General features: G+C 42.8%; 1 protein-coding gene and 1 long non-coding RNA gene across 3 annotated transcripts in view; one reads left to right on the forward strand and one right to left on the reverse strand.

Moving 5' to 3' along the window:
- The window catches only part of PSD3 (pleckstrin and Sec7 domain containing 3), a 610,137-nt gene that overhangs the window by 517,652 nt on the left and 76,923 nt on the right, over positions 1-15,562 (reverse strand). The gene's annotated exons all lie outside the window — the stretch shown is intronic.
- On the forward strand, positions 1,438-14,324 carry LOC123328560. Its single transcript, XR_006543475.2, has 3 exons — positions 1,438-1,505; positions 3,227-3,427; positions 14,194-14,324. It is a non-coding gene; the product is annotated as an uncharacterized LOC123328560 (long non-coding RNA).

Genomic DNA, 15,562 nt, shown 5'->3' on the forward strand with positions numbered 1-15,562 from the left:
CTACAGGAACCACAGGGTAAGACGTGGTGGGCGTGAGTATGGGCAGGGCCTGGAGGTGGTCTGCAGATGAAAGTGTTTGTAGAGGTAGGTTGGGATTATGAGTAACCAACCCCACCCCCCACCCCTGACTTTTTTTCAGTCTTTATTATTTTTATGTTGCATTTTCAATAGATGCCTAAAAAAATCTCAACCGTACAGTGAGGCGACAACTAATAGCATTTGTTGAGTTGCTGTTAAAAAGAGTCACAGGTATCCAGTCCCCTGTCGATGGACGTCTAGGTTGCTGCTGTGTCCTGGCTATTGTGAACAGTGGTGGAATGGCATTCGGGGGCTCAAGAGGGAGAGGATATAAATTATGACTGATTTGTGCTGATGGGCGGCAGAGACCATTACAACATTGTAAAGCAACTATGCATGCGTGCGTGCTAAGTCGCTCAGTCGTGTCCAACTCTTTGCAACTCCGTGGACTGTAGCCCACCAGGCTCCTCTGTCCATGGGATTCTCCAGGCAAGAACACTGCAGTGGGTTGCCATGCCCTCCTCAAAGCAATTATCCTCCAATTTATGAAAAAGGAAAAAAAAAAAAGAATTACAGGTAAACAGTCTTTTCTTGTCTCTATTCCCAGAAGACAGGGAGATAGTTCTTGAGGTAGGAGCAGCATCGGAGACCCCCTCCCCCCAACGCTGGAGGCATTCCCCTGGGGATGCAAAAACTCTGGGTGTCAGTTGGGGACTCTAGGGGTTCAATGCCACTGTGGCAGGTGCCTTTTGTGACTTCGCTTGTGGGTATGCAATGGTGTGGGAGGCCGAGAGATGACTGAGGGGCAGGGCTGGAGGCGGGAGGGACTGCGTTGCACACGACATTAGCTCTACATCCTCCTCATCAAACTGGAGCCACCACCAGCCCCTCCCTGCCCAGCTCTCATCAGCGGTCACCCCAAAACCTCCAGCTGGCAGTCCCGGAGCGACTCCTGATGAAGGTAGGTGACAGGATATCCACAACCATCAGAGTGGGGACTCAATTAGACTCGCTGCCAGGCAGCAAGGCCTGGGGGGCCCCAAGTCAGAGTGTGCCCTGAGTCCTCGCATGTGGGAAGGTGAGTGAAGGGAAGCCAGAACAAATTCACAGCAGCTCTTGGGAGGTGAGACAGTGGTTCCCTTTGGGTTGCGTGGGGGGCACCTGGGAGGGGGTCAGAAGGACTTCTGGGGGCCATACGCAGGCTCTCCTGCCTGGCCTGGGTGTTACCTGGGCGTGTCTAGTTTGCGGGAATACCCTGAGCTGTACAACCCTTCTGATGCGTCCACTCTTGTGTGTAGACCATCAGTCAATAAAGCAGAAGGAAAGAAGAGAGGAAGGGAGGAAAGAAGGGCGGGAGAAGGGAGAACAGTTTAAGCCAAGCAGGTGTTTTGATCTGAGTCATCAGGCAGTCACGTGGACGCCAGCGGTTCTGCTGGGACAGGACAGGACAGTAGCATTCCTGTACGAAGGCTGATGGTGGAGGGAAGGTGAGCTGGGATGAGGCTGAAGCCAGAAATCGGGGGAAGGGTTGCAGGCTGGGGCTGTGGCTTAGGTTAGATGGGTGGGCACGGGAAGAGGGTGGGGGGCTCGTTTCAAGGTAAGCGTTACATTCGTGAGCCTGCGTGCAGCACACTCTGTTGGCTGCTTTCATAAGCCAGCATTGCATATTGCGTTGCACAACATTGAAACGCACTTGCTTTAAATAGTCCTCATGATGCTTGCCGTTATCAGCTGGGCAGGGCCCAGGACAGCCCACTCGGACGAGCCCATCTGTGGCTGAGCTCCAGAGCTCTGGCCTGGCCAGCTCTGTTCTCAGATGTGTTCCTTTATCAGGAGGCCCCGAGGGACTCTAGCTGAGCCCAGCAGTATGGTTGGCAGCCTGAACCTAGTTTTTTCTTGTTGTTGTTCTGCTTTGATCCGGTTTGGTTTTTATTATATCATGATAACGTTGTCAAATGATTACCCTGCCAGACAAAACTATCAAGACCATTCACAAGATTGATTTAATGGCAGCGTACTTGAGGTTGAAGAGAATATTGCTTTCCAGAGTATATAATGAAGGTTTTAAAGACTGAACAGATCAAGCTTGTTCTATGGAAAAATAATATGAAAGAAGTATTAGCCAGGGTCCCTAGTAGAATTTAGATTTATGCAAATCTTCAGTGTCCCATAATCCAAAATTAACAAACTCAGAATGACACAAATTTGTTAAAATGTAATGCAAACTAAACATCTTAATGCATCTTTCTAGAATTCAACAGAATGTTGACATCTAAATTCACATTATGCACCGCATTTAATTTCCGCATGATGAACCAACGGGCAGAAATAGATGAGTTGCTGACGCATTGACTTTTTTCCAACTCCCAAGAAGAAAACAAAGGTTTTCAGTCAGAGATAAGGGAGGAGTTCAGCTGGTCCATTAGTTTTTGTAAATCCATAATTACACACACAAGTAATTTGTATGTGTTGCACTAACTGTATTATCATTATTTAGCTTTGCTGCAATGCCAGTCATTGAAACATAACCTAATTTTATTAAGTTCCTCAAAGCCTGGGAGGATCTTAGTTACAAGCCAGTCCTCTGCTCATTAACGTTGACCTCTGTGTTTATTTATTTGGATATTTTTTGGCCTCCTGCCCCCAAGTTACCACCCCTTTGTTTCATAGTCCATACTGTCATCCTGCCCTCTTGACCCAGAAGAGAGGCAGATGAATGGAAGCATTGATGCCAACTTGATAGCGTCTGCAAACAGGCAAGAGGCCTGAATGCCTAGTCAGTTGGCTCTGATTTCTTGGGACACAAAGAAGAGAGGAGGAGAAAAGATTCACACAAGTATTCAAGGCGCTTGTGGACTCACACGGAGCAAAGCTCAGTAAAGTGATTAAACAGTGCTTGGCGCACGAGAAGCCCTGCACAGATAACAAGCCCTGCACAGATAACACTCGTTGTCTCTCGTGTTGGTGTTTTGACTGCCTCTGCTTCAGTCTCTACTCCGTCTTCAGACTTTGTCCAAAGGCCTGGTGCTGTTCAGTCGCTCAGTTGTGTCCAACTCTTTGTGACCCCATGGACCACAGCACACCAGGCTTCCCTGTCTTTCACCATCACCCAGAGTTTGCTCAAACTCATGTCCATTGAGTTGGTGATACCATCCAACTATCTCGTCCTCTGTCTCCCCTTTCTCCTCCTGCCCTCAATCTTTCCCAGCATCAGAGTCTTTTCCAGTGAGTCCAGAAGGCCTGGTATCCCCACTCTAACTTCCAACCAGCTGAGCAGCCTTTTTCCCGCTTCAAAGAGGACAGAAAGAGTCAGAAGAGATGATCAGCAGGACAGGTGGTGCTACCAAGGACATGAAAAAGAAGGCAAGGCTCAGCCTGCACGAGGGACCACAGGATCTGAGCGGCCTGGGTAAGAGGAACATGGGTTCTCCAGATCCAGACATGCTCACAAGACACATGGATTCTGAAGTTGTTTTTTAAAATATTTATTTATTTGGCTACATCGTGTCTTAGTTGTATCATGTGAGATCTTTCACTGTGACTCGTGGGCCCCCGAGCACACAGGCTTAATTGCTTTGGGGTGTGTGAGAGCTTAGCCCCCCTACCAGGGATCAAACCCACATCCACTGCATCAGAAGACGGATTCTTAACCTCTGTTCCACCAGGGAAGTCTCAGTTCTGAAGTTTAACAATTAAGCAACAAAAAAAAAAAATGAATTTTTACTTCACTGAGTTAGTTTATTACTTATAAAGTTAACTACTAGAAAGGCCGTGCAGGAAATGTAATTGAATTATAAAAAGGTCAAAATAGTTATGAAATTATATTATACAAACTACATAAAACCTTGGGAAATTATGGTGTTGTAATTTTAAAAAGAAAAAAACAGAATTAAAATTAAATGCATATCACAAATGCAGAAATATAAAAATATGGAGCTTGGGATGAAAGATAGAGTCATAAAACTGAAAATAATTGTTAAGATTTTGGGTACTTCTTTGTTTTCTTTATTCAAAAAGTTATTGAATATTGTATTGCTTTAAATTAGAGTTTATCTGTTATATCCTTGTCTATTCTTATACTTCAACTTTTCAGTGTTCTTGTGTTGTAGGCATGTCTCATACATAACATATACTTGGAATTTTTCCTCTGTCTTTGCTTTACTTTGGTTTTAACTTGTAGGATGATAGCATTTATATTCATTGCAATTATTGATATATTTCAGTTTAGTTCAGTTCAGTCACTCAGTTGTGTCCGACTCTTTGTGACCCCATGAATCACAGCACGCCAGGCCTCCCTGTCCATCACCAGCTCCCGGACTTCACTCAGACTCATGTCCATCGAGTCAGTGATGCCATCCAGCCATCTCATCCTCTGTCGTCCCCTTCTCCTCCTGCCCCTAATGCCTCCCAGCATCAGGGTATTTTCCAATGCGTCAGCTCTCAGCATCAGGTGACCAAAGTATTGGAGTTTCAGCTTCAACATCAGTCCTTCCAGTGAACACCCAGGACTGATCTCCTTTAGGATGGACTGGTTGGATCTCCTTGCAGTCCAAGGAACTCTCAAGAGTCTTCTCCAACACCACAGTTCAAAAGCAATTTAGACTTGTTAATATCATCTTATGTTGTTATTTTTGTCTTACTTTTTCCATGCCTCTCTTTCCCCCATTCCTTGCCTTTTAAAAAAAACTAACAAAACTTTTATTTGTCTTTATTATCCTCTTTTTTCTTCTTCTGGTTTGGAAGCTAAATATTCTATTACTATTTTTGTCAGTGATCTTTCTTGAGTAAACAAAGCCTAACTGTTATCAATATCTTACAATAACTATCAATATCTTACTCTTACCCCGCAAATATAAGAATTTTGGAAAGCTTTATTCCACAATCAGGCATCGTTTTTATTAAAAATTTCATGTTTTCTCATTTATCCTCCTGCCATTCTTTCTTGTGTCTCCGATTTTCCCTCTGGGATCACTTTCCTTGATCTTGGAGTAGATGCTTTGAAGGTTTCTTTTTAAAGATCTGCTCCTGGGAACACTGGGCCTTTATTTCAAGGGTTGCTATTTCACTCTTAGTCTTAAAACAGTTCTTCTGTGTTTTTTTTCCAGCGATTGATGACATCGCTCCAAGTTCCGGCTTCCTTTTCGCGTGTTAAGGCTTCTGCTCTGGGTTTACTTGTCATTCCTCTCTGAGAGCCCGCCTTTTCTCTTTAGTTGCTTATCGGGTCTCCTCTTTGTTTAGATACTTTATAGTTCACTCTGGCATGCCCAGATGATTTTGTTTTTATTTGTTCTGTTCGGTAAGTTTTCTTCACCTCCTTCTGTTTTCTCCCCCTGGGACGCCGCTTATACTCTTTCTATCCTCCACAACCTCTGTCTCTTTCCCACGGTTTTCTTGTTTTCAATCATATATGCTCTTTTCAACTACTATTAACACACTGTGTAATCTATCTATTGAGTTTTCAATTTCAACAATTATAGGTTTCACTTTTAAAAAGTTCTGTTACAAAGCAAAACTACATTGAGAACCACCTCACACTGGTCAGAATGGCCATCATCCAAAAAGCTCCAAACAATAAATGTTAGAGAGGATGTGGTGGAAAGGGAACCCTCCTACACTGTTGGTGGGAATGTAAACTGGGGCAGTCACAATGGAGAATATCCAGAAAAACATCTACTTCTGCTTCATTGACTATGCTAAAGCCTTTGACTGTGTGGATCACAACAAACTGTGGAAAATTCTTAAAAAGATAGGATTACCAGACCACCTTTCCTGTCTTCTGAGAAAACTGTATGCAGATCAAGAAGCAACAGTTAGAACTGGACATGAAACAACGGACTGGTTCCAAATCAGAAAAGGGTATATTGTCACCCTGCTTATTTAACTTATATGCAGAGTACATCATGTGAAACGCTGGGCTGGAAGAAGCACAAGCTGGAATCAAGACTGCCAGGAGAAATATCAATAACCTCAGATATGCAGACAATACCACCCTTATGGCAGAAAGTGAAGAGGAACTAAAGAGTTTCTTGATGATAAAAGAGGAGAGTGAAAAAGCTGGCTTAAAACTCAACATTCAAAAAACTAAGATCATGGCACCTGGTCTCATCACTTCATGGCAAATAGATGGAGAAACAATTGAAACAGTGACAGACCTTGTTTTCTTGGGCTCCAAAATCACTGCAGATGCTGACTGCAGCCATGAAGTTAAAAGACGCTTGCTTCTTGGAAGAAAAGCTATGACCAACCTAGATAGCATATTAAAATGCAGAGACATTACTTTGCCAGCAAAGGTCTGTCTAGTCAAGGCTGTGGTTTTTCCAGTAGTCATGTATGGATGTGAGAGTTGGACTGTGAAGAAAGCTGAGCGCCGAAGAATTGATGCTTTTGAACTGTGGTGTTGGAGAAGACTCTTGAGAGTCCCTTGGACTGCAAGGAGATCCAACCAGTCCATCCCAAAAGCAATCAGTCCTGAATATTCATTGGAAGGACTGATTCTGAAGTTGAAACTGCAATACTTTGGCCACCAGATGTGAACAACTGACTCACTGGAAAAATACTGATGCTGGGAAAGACTGAAGGCAGGAGAAGAAGGGTATGACAGAGGATGAGATGGTTGGATGGCTTCAGTGACTCAACGGATATGAGTTTGAGTAAGCTTTGGGAGTTGGTGATGGACAAGGAAGCCTGGTGTGCTGTAGTCCATGGGGTCGCAAAGAGCTGGACATGACTGAGAGACTGAACAACAACTATGGAGAACAGTATGGAGGCTTAAACTGATAAAAGAGCTACCATATGATCCAGCAATTCCACTCCTGAGCATATTACTTGGAAAAGACAAACACTCTCATTCAGAAAGATACATGCACCCCAGTATTCATAGCAGCACTATTAACAATAGCCAAGACATGGAAGCAACCTAAGTGTCCATCAATAGATGAATGGATAAAAAGATGACATATATATGTGTGTGTGTGTGTATGTATATCATATTATCATCCATAAAAAGAATGAAATAAAGCCATCTGCAGCAACATGAATGGACCTAGAGATTATCATAGTAAGTGAAGTCAGATAAAGACAAATATCACACAATATCACTTATATGTGGAATCTAAAAAAATATTGATACAAATGAACTCATTTACAAAACAGAAACAGACTCAGAGACATAGAAAATTTATGGTTACCAAAGGGAAAAGGTAGAAGGAGGGATAAAATTAGGAGCTTGTGAGTAGCAGATACATATTACTATATGTAAAACAGATAAACAAGAACCTATTGTATAGCACAGGAAATTATATTTAATACCTTGTAATAACTTATAATGAAAAAGAATCTGGAAAAGTATATAAAGTATATATATATTTATATATAGGTGTGCATGTGTGCTAAGTACCTTCGGTTGTTTCTGCCTCTTTACAAGCCTATGGACTGTAACCTGCCAAGCTCCTCTGTCGGTGGGATTTCCCAGGCAAGAATACTGGGGTGGGTTGCCAAGCCCTCCTCCAGGGGATCTTCCAGACCCAGGGATTGAACCCACGTCTCTTACATCTCTGGAATTGGCAGGCGGGTTCTTTACCACGAGCAACACCTGGGAAGCCCATATATAGATCTGAATCTCTTTGCTGTACACCTAAAGTTAACACAACATTGTAAATAACTAAAAAAAAAAGTTCCACTAGATGGTTTTGTAAATTTATCCATCATTTTGCTTCTTGGTCAAATTTATGATCCTGTCCTTTATTTCCATAAATATTTCATAGTTAAGAATTATGTATTCTTTATCTGATAATTTAAAAATATGAACTCCTCTGGGGTCTAAATCTGTTTATCTCCTTCTATGATGTTTGTTCATGTTTTTGGTGAGTTTTTTCAACTTGTATTTGCTTGAGAGCACATTTCTTCTGAGAAAACTTGCGCCTGCCTCTGCTACCACTGAAACTGGCCCCGTCTCTGTGAGCGTCCTCCGAAGACCCCAGCTGATGTCAGTCAGTCACCCCTGGAGCTCCCGACGGCAGGACAGCTCTTGGCCTTCGCTCCCGGGGGAGCCCCGCACTTCTCCTTCGCTTACTGCTCCCGGCTCCTGACTGCTTTCAGCTCACTTTGTGTGTAGCAGCTGCAGTGTGGGCTCTAGCCCGTGGGCTGTGGAGTCCTGAAGAGTTCCTTTACTTCTTATAAGTCCAGCAATGAAGTCGGAGCTATACTCTGTCTCAAAAGAGATGTCTCCTTTAACTCAGACTTCCTCGGCATCCAGCATAGAGCTTGGCCCTGTATTTAAGGAGTGGATAGGACTTCCCTGGTGGTCCAGTGGCAAAGAGTCTGCCTGCTAAATGCAGAGGACACGGGCTGATGCCAGGTTGGGGAAGACCCCCCATCCCACAGAGCAGCTAAGCCCGTGCACCGCAACTTCTGAGCCTGTGCTCTGGAGCCCGGGAGCCGTAACTACTGAAGCTGCCGTGCCTAGAGCCCGTGCTCAGCAACAAGAGAAGACCCTGCAGTGACGAACCCATGCATCGCAACAGAGAGTAACCGAAAAGGCTTTTTAAATAAAATAAAAGGCATAGATAAGTAATAAAAATGTTACAAATCAACAGCACAGCCACATTTACTGTGTCAGCCTCTATGTCACTTTTAGAAAATAGTAACCTATGTATCACTGACCTAGAGCCAGATATCCTGGAATGTGAAATTAAGTGGGCCTTAGAGAGCATCACTACGAACAAAGCTAGTGGAGGTGATGGAATTCCAGTTGAGCTCTTTCAACTCCTGAAAGATGGTGCTGTGAAAGTGCTGCACTCAATATGCCAGCAAATTTGGAAAACTCAGCAGTGGCCACAGGACTGGAAAAGGTCAGTTTTCATTCCAATCCCGAAGAAAGGCAATGCAAAAGAATGCTCAAACTACTGCACAATTGCACTCATGTCACACGCTAGTAAAGTAATGCTCAAAATTCTCCAAGCCAGGCTTCAGCAATATGTGAACCGTGAACTTCCTGATGTTCAAGCTGGTTTTAGAAAAGGCAGAGGAACCAGAGATCAAATTGCCAACATCCACTGGATCATAGAAAAAGCAAGAGAGTTCCAGAAAGGCATCTATTTCTGCTTTATTGACTATGCCAAAGCCTTTGACTGTGTGGATCACAATAAACTGTGGAAAATTCTGAAAGAGATGGGAATACCAGACCGCCTGATCTGCCTCTTGAGAAATCTGTATGAAGGTCAGGAAGCAACAGTTAGAACTGGACATGGAACAACAGACTGGTTCCAAATAGGAAAAAGAGTTCGTCAAGGCTGTATATTGTCACCCTGCTTATTTAACTTATATGCAGAATACATCATGAGAAACACTGGGCTGGAAGAAACACAAGCTGGAATCAAGATTGCTGGGAGAAATATCTATAACCTCAGATATGCAGATGACACCACCCTTATGGCAGAAAGTGAAGAGGAACTAAAAAGCCTCTTGATGAAAGTGAAAGTGGAGAGTGAAAAAGTTGGCTTAAAGCTCAACATTCAGAAAACAAAGATCATGACATCCGGTCCCATCACTTCATGGGAAATAGATGGGGAAACAGTGGAAACAGTGTCAGACTTTATTTTTGGGGGCTGCAAAATCACTGCAGATGGTGACTGCAGCCATGAAATTAAAAGACGCTTACTCCTTGGAAGGAAAGTTATGACCAACCTAGATAGCATATTCAAAAGCAGAGACATTACTTTGCCAACAAAGGTCTGTCTAGTCAAGGCTATGGCTTTTCCTGTGGTCATGTATGGATGTGAGAGTTGGATTGTGAAGAAGGCTGAGCACCGAAGAATTGATGCTTTTGAACTGTGGTGTTGGAGAAGACTCTTGAGAGTCCCTTGGACTGCAAGGAGATCCAACCAGTCCATTCTGAAGGAGATCAGCCCTGGGATTTCTTTGGAAGGAATGATGCTGAAGCTGAAACTCCAGTACTTTGGCCACCTCATGGAAAGAGTTGACTCATTGGAAAAGACTCTGATGCTGGGAGGGATTGGGGGCAAGAGGAGAAGGGGACGACAGAGGATGAGATGGCTGGATGGCATCACGGACTCGACGGACGTGAGTCTGAGTGAACTCCGGGAGTTGGTGATGGACAGGGAGGCCTGGCGTGCTGCGATTCATGGGGTCGCAAAGAGTCGGACACAACTAAGCAACTGATCTGATCTAACCTATGTAATCTTCCAAATAACTTTACAAGGTCAATACGTTTGTTATTTGTATATTTTACAAATAGTAAATGGCAGCTATAACCCTAACCCAAGTAAATTTTGCATATAAGTCTATGCACATAATTGCTATATATGTTGTTTCAGCATAAATGAATGAATACATATAAAAATCAGACATTTGTTCAATTAATAAATATTTATTTTAAATTTGCTAAGATACAAACATTGTTCTGTGGAGAAGGAAAAGGCAACCCACTCCAGGATGCATGTCTGGAGAATCCCATGGACAGAGCAGCCGGGTGCGCTACAGTCCATACACGACGGAAGCAACTTAGCACACACACACACACACACACACACGAACTTTGTTCTGAGGTACTGACAATATAGCAGTGAACAAAACAGAAAACGTCCTGCTGTGTGCAGCGTATATCATAAGGGTGGAGAGAGACGGCAGTGCAAACATATAAGTAAATTTATAATACAAACTTTATGTACAAATATATAATGTATATATTTATAATAAGGAATCTACATGTATAAACTTATAATTAAGGAAGGCCGAGATTACCAACGACTGGGACTTTGTTACTATTTTACCTGAAGTGATCAGGAAAAGTCTCACTGAGAGCTGATATTTGAACAGAAGAAATGAATGAATGAGTTTAAACTTTAGCTGTCTTGGTACAACATGAGACAAACCACATATAATTTAAACATAAAATAGGATTCCCTTTAAGAAAGGTCATTTTCATTAATAGAGTTATTTCTGAATATTGATATACTGCATTTACAATATCATTTCTATTTAAGATACTGGTATTTTATCTTATTTTCACCTCATAAATCCAGTAGGTTAGAGAATACTGATTAACAACATGAGTTTGAATTCTAACTCACTTCTCCTCAGCTGTGTGATCTTACAGAAGTTACTTTACATTTTTGGTCTCAGTTTCTTCATCTTTCAAGTGGGAATAAAATGCAGTGTCTTCCTGATACAATTATTGTAAGTATTAAGCAAATCAGTGCATATCATACACGGAGAACAATGCCGGTAACAAACACTGGACACCATTCTCATTTTATAGTCGTGAAAATCAGATCCAACCGGTTGCTCTAAAGGTTGCAAAATCGAAATTCCGTCAGCTCCAGAGGAGAAGAAGCCTAAGTGCCTAAACCCTGCTTGAATGTCACTCTGGAGGCATTGCAACACTTATTTACCATGTCCATGTTTGCCTTCCCCATAGTGGTTTACCGTTGCTATCAGCAGAAGTTCAGGGTTAAACTCAACAGAGATAGCTGGTTCTGCAAATTTCTTTGCAAAAAAAAAAGATCGATGGGCAAACTTTTCCATTGCGCCGTTTCCTCCAGTTTGGGGTTCAAATTGTGACTTCTGCTTAGTCAAGCAGCGACACGTGATTTACAGTCTGAAGGCTGTGTGTTTCATTAGTTTACTGGAAGTACTAGGAATTATTTTCACTGGTTGTCAGTCTTTATTTTTGTCTGATATATAGTGGGATAAATGTGAAAGGAAGTCAAAGTAGGAGCCAGGAGATCATAAGTGGCTGAGAGTTTGGGTGCCAGCTCTGTATTTTAAACTTTTACATCCCCTGAACAGTGGCAGGATAAGAGGCTTATGGAAGTTTCCTGATGGGAGAGACTGACTGAGGGGGAAACTGGGTCTTGTTCTGATGGGCGGGGTTATGCTCAGTAAATCTTTAATCTTTTTGGGCTCCAAAATCACTGCAGATGGTGACTGCAGCCATGAAATTAAAGGACGCTTGCTCCTTGGAAGAAAAGTTATGACCAACCTAGACAGCATATTGAAAAGCAGAGACATTACTTTGCCAACAAAGTTCTGTCTAGTCAAAGCTATGGTTTTTCCAGTGGTCATGTATGGATGTAAGAGTTGGACTATAAAGAAAGTTGAGCGCTGAAGAATTGGTGCTTTTGAACTGTGGTGTTGGAGAAGACTCTTGAGAGTCCCTTGGACTTGCAAGGAGATCCAACCAGTTCATCCTAAAGGATCAGTCCTGTGTGTTCATTGGAAGGACTGATGCTGAAGCTGAAACTCCAATTCCTTGGCCACCTGATGTGAGGAACTGACTCATTGGAAAAGACCCTGATGCTGGGAAAAATTTAAGGTCGGCAGAGAAGGAGATGACAGAGGATGAGATGGTTGGATGGCATCACCAACTCAATGGACATGAATGAGTTTGAGCAAGCTTGGGGAGTTGGTGATGGACAGGGAAGCCTGGTTGCTGCAGTCCATGGGGTTGCAAAGTCAGACATGACTGAGTGACAGAACTGAACTGAACTGAACTGCACAGTAGGAGACAGTCATATGCCACTATTGAACACTTGAAATGCAGCTGGGACAATTGAGGTGGTCATCAAGTAAAAAATACAAGACTTTGAAGATTTGGTGTGAAAAAAGAATGTAAAAAGTTTCATTGTTAATTTTTGTATTGATTACATCCCAGACAGTTACTGTCCTGGACTGTTTACTTGCTAAGCCGTGTCCAACTCTTTTGTGACCCCATGGGTATAGCCCACCAGGCTCTTCTGTCCGTGGGGGATTCTCCAGGCAAGAATACTGGAGTGGGTTGCCATGCCCTCCTCCAGGGGATCTTTCTGACCCAGGGATCAACCTGTGTCTCCTGCCTTGCAGGCGGATTCTTTACCACCAGGGATTAGCTTAAATAAAATATATTATTAAAGCTCATTTCACTTTCTTCTTTTTTTTTTTACATTTTTAATGCAGTTTCTAGAACCTTTTAAGTGGCAAGTGTAGCTCACATTATGTTTCCTTTATTGGTTCCCTTCACTGAGTAGATCTGAAGACCAAGAAAATGGCATTTTCCCTTCCTAAACTGACCAGTTAACTGGTCAGTTCAAAATTAAAAACTGGTTCACGACAAAAAGATGACCTTAATTCATACTGACTACATCTGTTAAGCTTGAAAACAAACTGCTAGTTATCTCAATACCCCAAATAAGGTATTTCAGAATCTGCTCTACTTTTAATCTCATTTAACTTGGGTTGGGAGCAGAGGGCTCAGAGGGGAGACAAAGGCAGCAAACAGAAGGACCGACAGGACCCTTAACGAGCTCAGTTCACTAGGAAATTACGATTTTTTTTTCCCAGTTGCACCACATGGCCTGCAGGAAAGGCAAGATTCCTAACCACTGGAACACTGGGGAATTCCTGAAACTAAGATATTTTTTAATCATCAGACTATCTTGCATTGTGTAGACAAATGATACACTTAATTTAGGTAAAGGTGAGCAATAAAGTGAAAGATTCCCCAAGATTATTTATAAACAGTATATTTATAAATAAATTATAAATAATATATACTCACACACACCAGATCCAGCAAACACAACATCCTCCTCTTGGGGGGTAACTAGCATGGATCTGTGCATTGAGTAAAGGTGAAGCACATGTCTTACAAGACCCATGACAGTCCGCCCTGGGTCACAGAGGGGGCTGCGTCTCTTGCTAAAGCTCTACTGTGAAGCTCAAGAGGGACAGAATGCAGGGGCCACTGGAGAGGCCTTTCCACCAGAGCTCAGAGAGGATTTCCCTCCGTGCAGAGGAAGAGGACACAGGCTCCTACTTGAATTACAGATTCACCGTCTTTTGGGCTTCCCAGTCGGCACTAGCAGTAATGAACACGCCTGCCATGCAGGAGACGCAGGTTCAATCTCTGGGTCGGGAAGACCCCCTGGAGAAGGAAATGGCAACCCACTCCAGTATTTTTGCCTGAAGAATCCTATGGACAGAGGAGCCTGGTGGGCTTCAGTCCATGGGGTCACAAAGAGTCAGACACGACCGAAACGACTTAGCACGCATGCACGCACAGTACTTTACCCACAATCTCAAGGAAATTCCAGAAAACCAAAAGATTTTCAGAATTCATTTGAAGGTGAAAGCTGATCTGAACTGACATGAGGCCATTCTCTGTCCTTTTTATCTCAGTTACTGTGATGAACATACAGAAACAATGCGTGTGCTGGTGTGTTAGGCTACGAGCCGCTGCCCCAGCCTCCTCGGGATGTTACCCTGCAGCACATCTGAAATAGATTACCTTCGTGAAGCCCCAAATGTCTGGAATTTGGAAACACATCTGACCCCGTGAATTTTAAAGAAGGGACTGTGAGCCTATCTGTGGGCACCACAGCCCAGAAGGAAGACAGCCCAGAGCGTTCCATACCTGGGTGTTCTCCGGACCTGGGCACTTACCCCGGGGTTACTTTTCCTGTCTGTGCTTTAGTTAATCCTGCCAATGGAAAGGACACTTGGTGAATAACCACGATGGCCAGATACGCTTCGGACACCCCGGGGTAATGTGTGTGTTCTGTTTCTGATGGGAGCCAGTCTTTGCAAGTCTATATGAAATGACAGTAAATGAAATTTACCTTCTCTAAACTTACTAAAACAGAGAAAGGATATGAAGAATCTTTTTTTAGTATAACTGCAAAGAGAAAAAGCATCCTGTGAGTTAGGAGAAGAGACTGGTATGTGACATGTTGTGTTCTTGTTAAGATTATACATTCCTCTCAGAAACCAAGCAGCATTCTAATCTATTGAGAGAGCTTGATTGTTCTCAAATTTCCTATGAAGAATTATGATTTTAATTCATTTTCATGAAAGATTTTAAGGATTGGAATGAACATTGGCAACAAAAATATAATCAAATCTGCTTTACCTTAACCAGGGATTTTTTTCCCCCCTTAATCCTACCCTGTTTCTTTAACAACACTTCTAATTATCTGGCTTTGGTGAAAGCATTTATGGTTTCTTTCTTGGAAACATTTCCTTAGGGACTATTCATATCCCACCCCAGATGGAAGTCACATATTTGTTAATGTTTACTGCCTTTGGACCTAAATTTCATTTTGCATGAAGTCAGAACATGAGAAAACTAATCAAAAAATTATACTTTTTTTTTTTAAAAGAAATCTTTCCGTTTCTTTCTCCCTGGAAGTGTAAATATGTAAATCTATATATAACTTGCACTATGCAATGATTGCAGTCATATATCTGTCAAATTACTATTTGTTTGCTCTTAAGTATCGCTGCTTTAGTATAAACTCAGAAGTCTGGGATCGTCAGCCTAGGTAACACACAAGACATGACGTGCCGTTCAAACCCTGTGTCCCTCGCGGAAGTCCTACACGCCAGCCCATTGCGTTTCCTCCACCTTCCCATCTGCATGGATCATCTTAGTTGTGCCGTGAAAATCCAGACAAGGGTACCTACTGACAGGGCCACTCTGCAACCCTGGGAAGGCAACACCTGAATGCAGCCTACTGACAGCAGGCGTGTAGGGATGCTGAGACCCACA

Source organism: Bubalus bubalis, chromosome 1 (genome assembly GCF_019923935.1).
Source record: "Bubalus bubalis isolate 160015118507 breed Murrah chromosome 1, NDDB_SH_1, whole genome shotgun sequence".
Classification (NCBI taxonomy): Eukaryota; Metazoa; Chordata; class Mammalia; order Artiodactyla; family Bovidae; genus Bubalus; species Bubalus bubalis.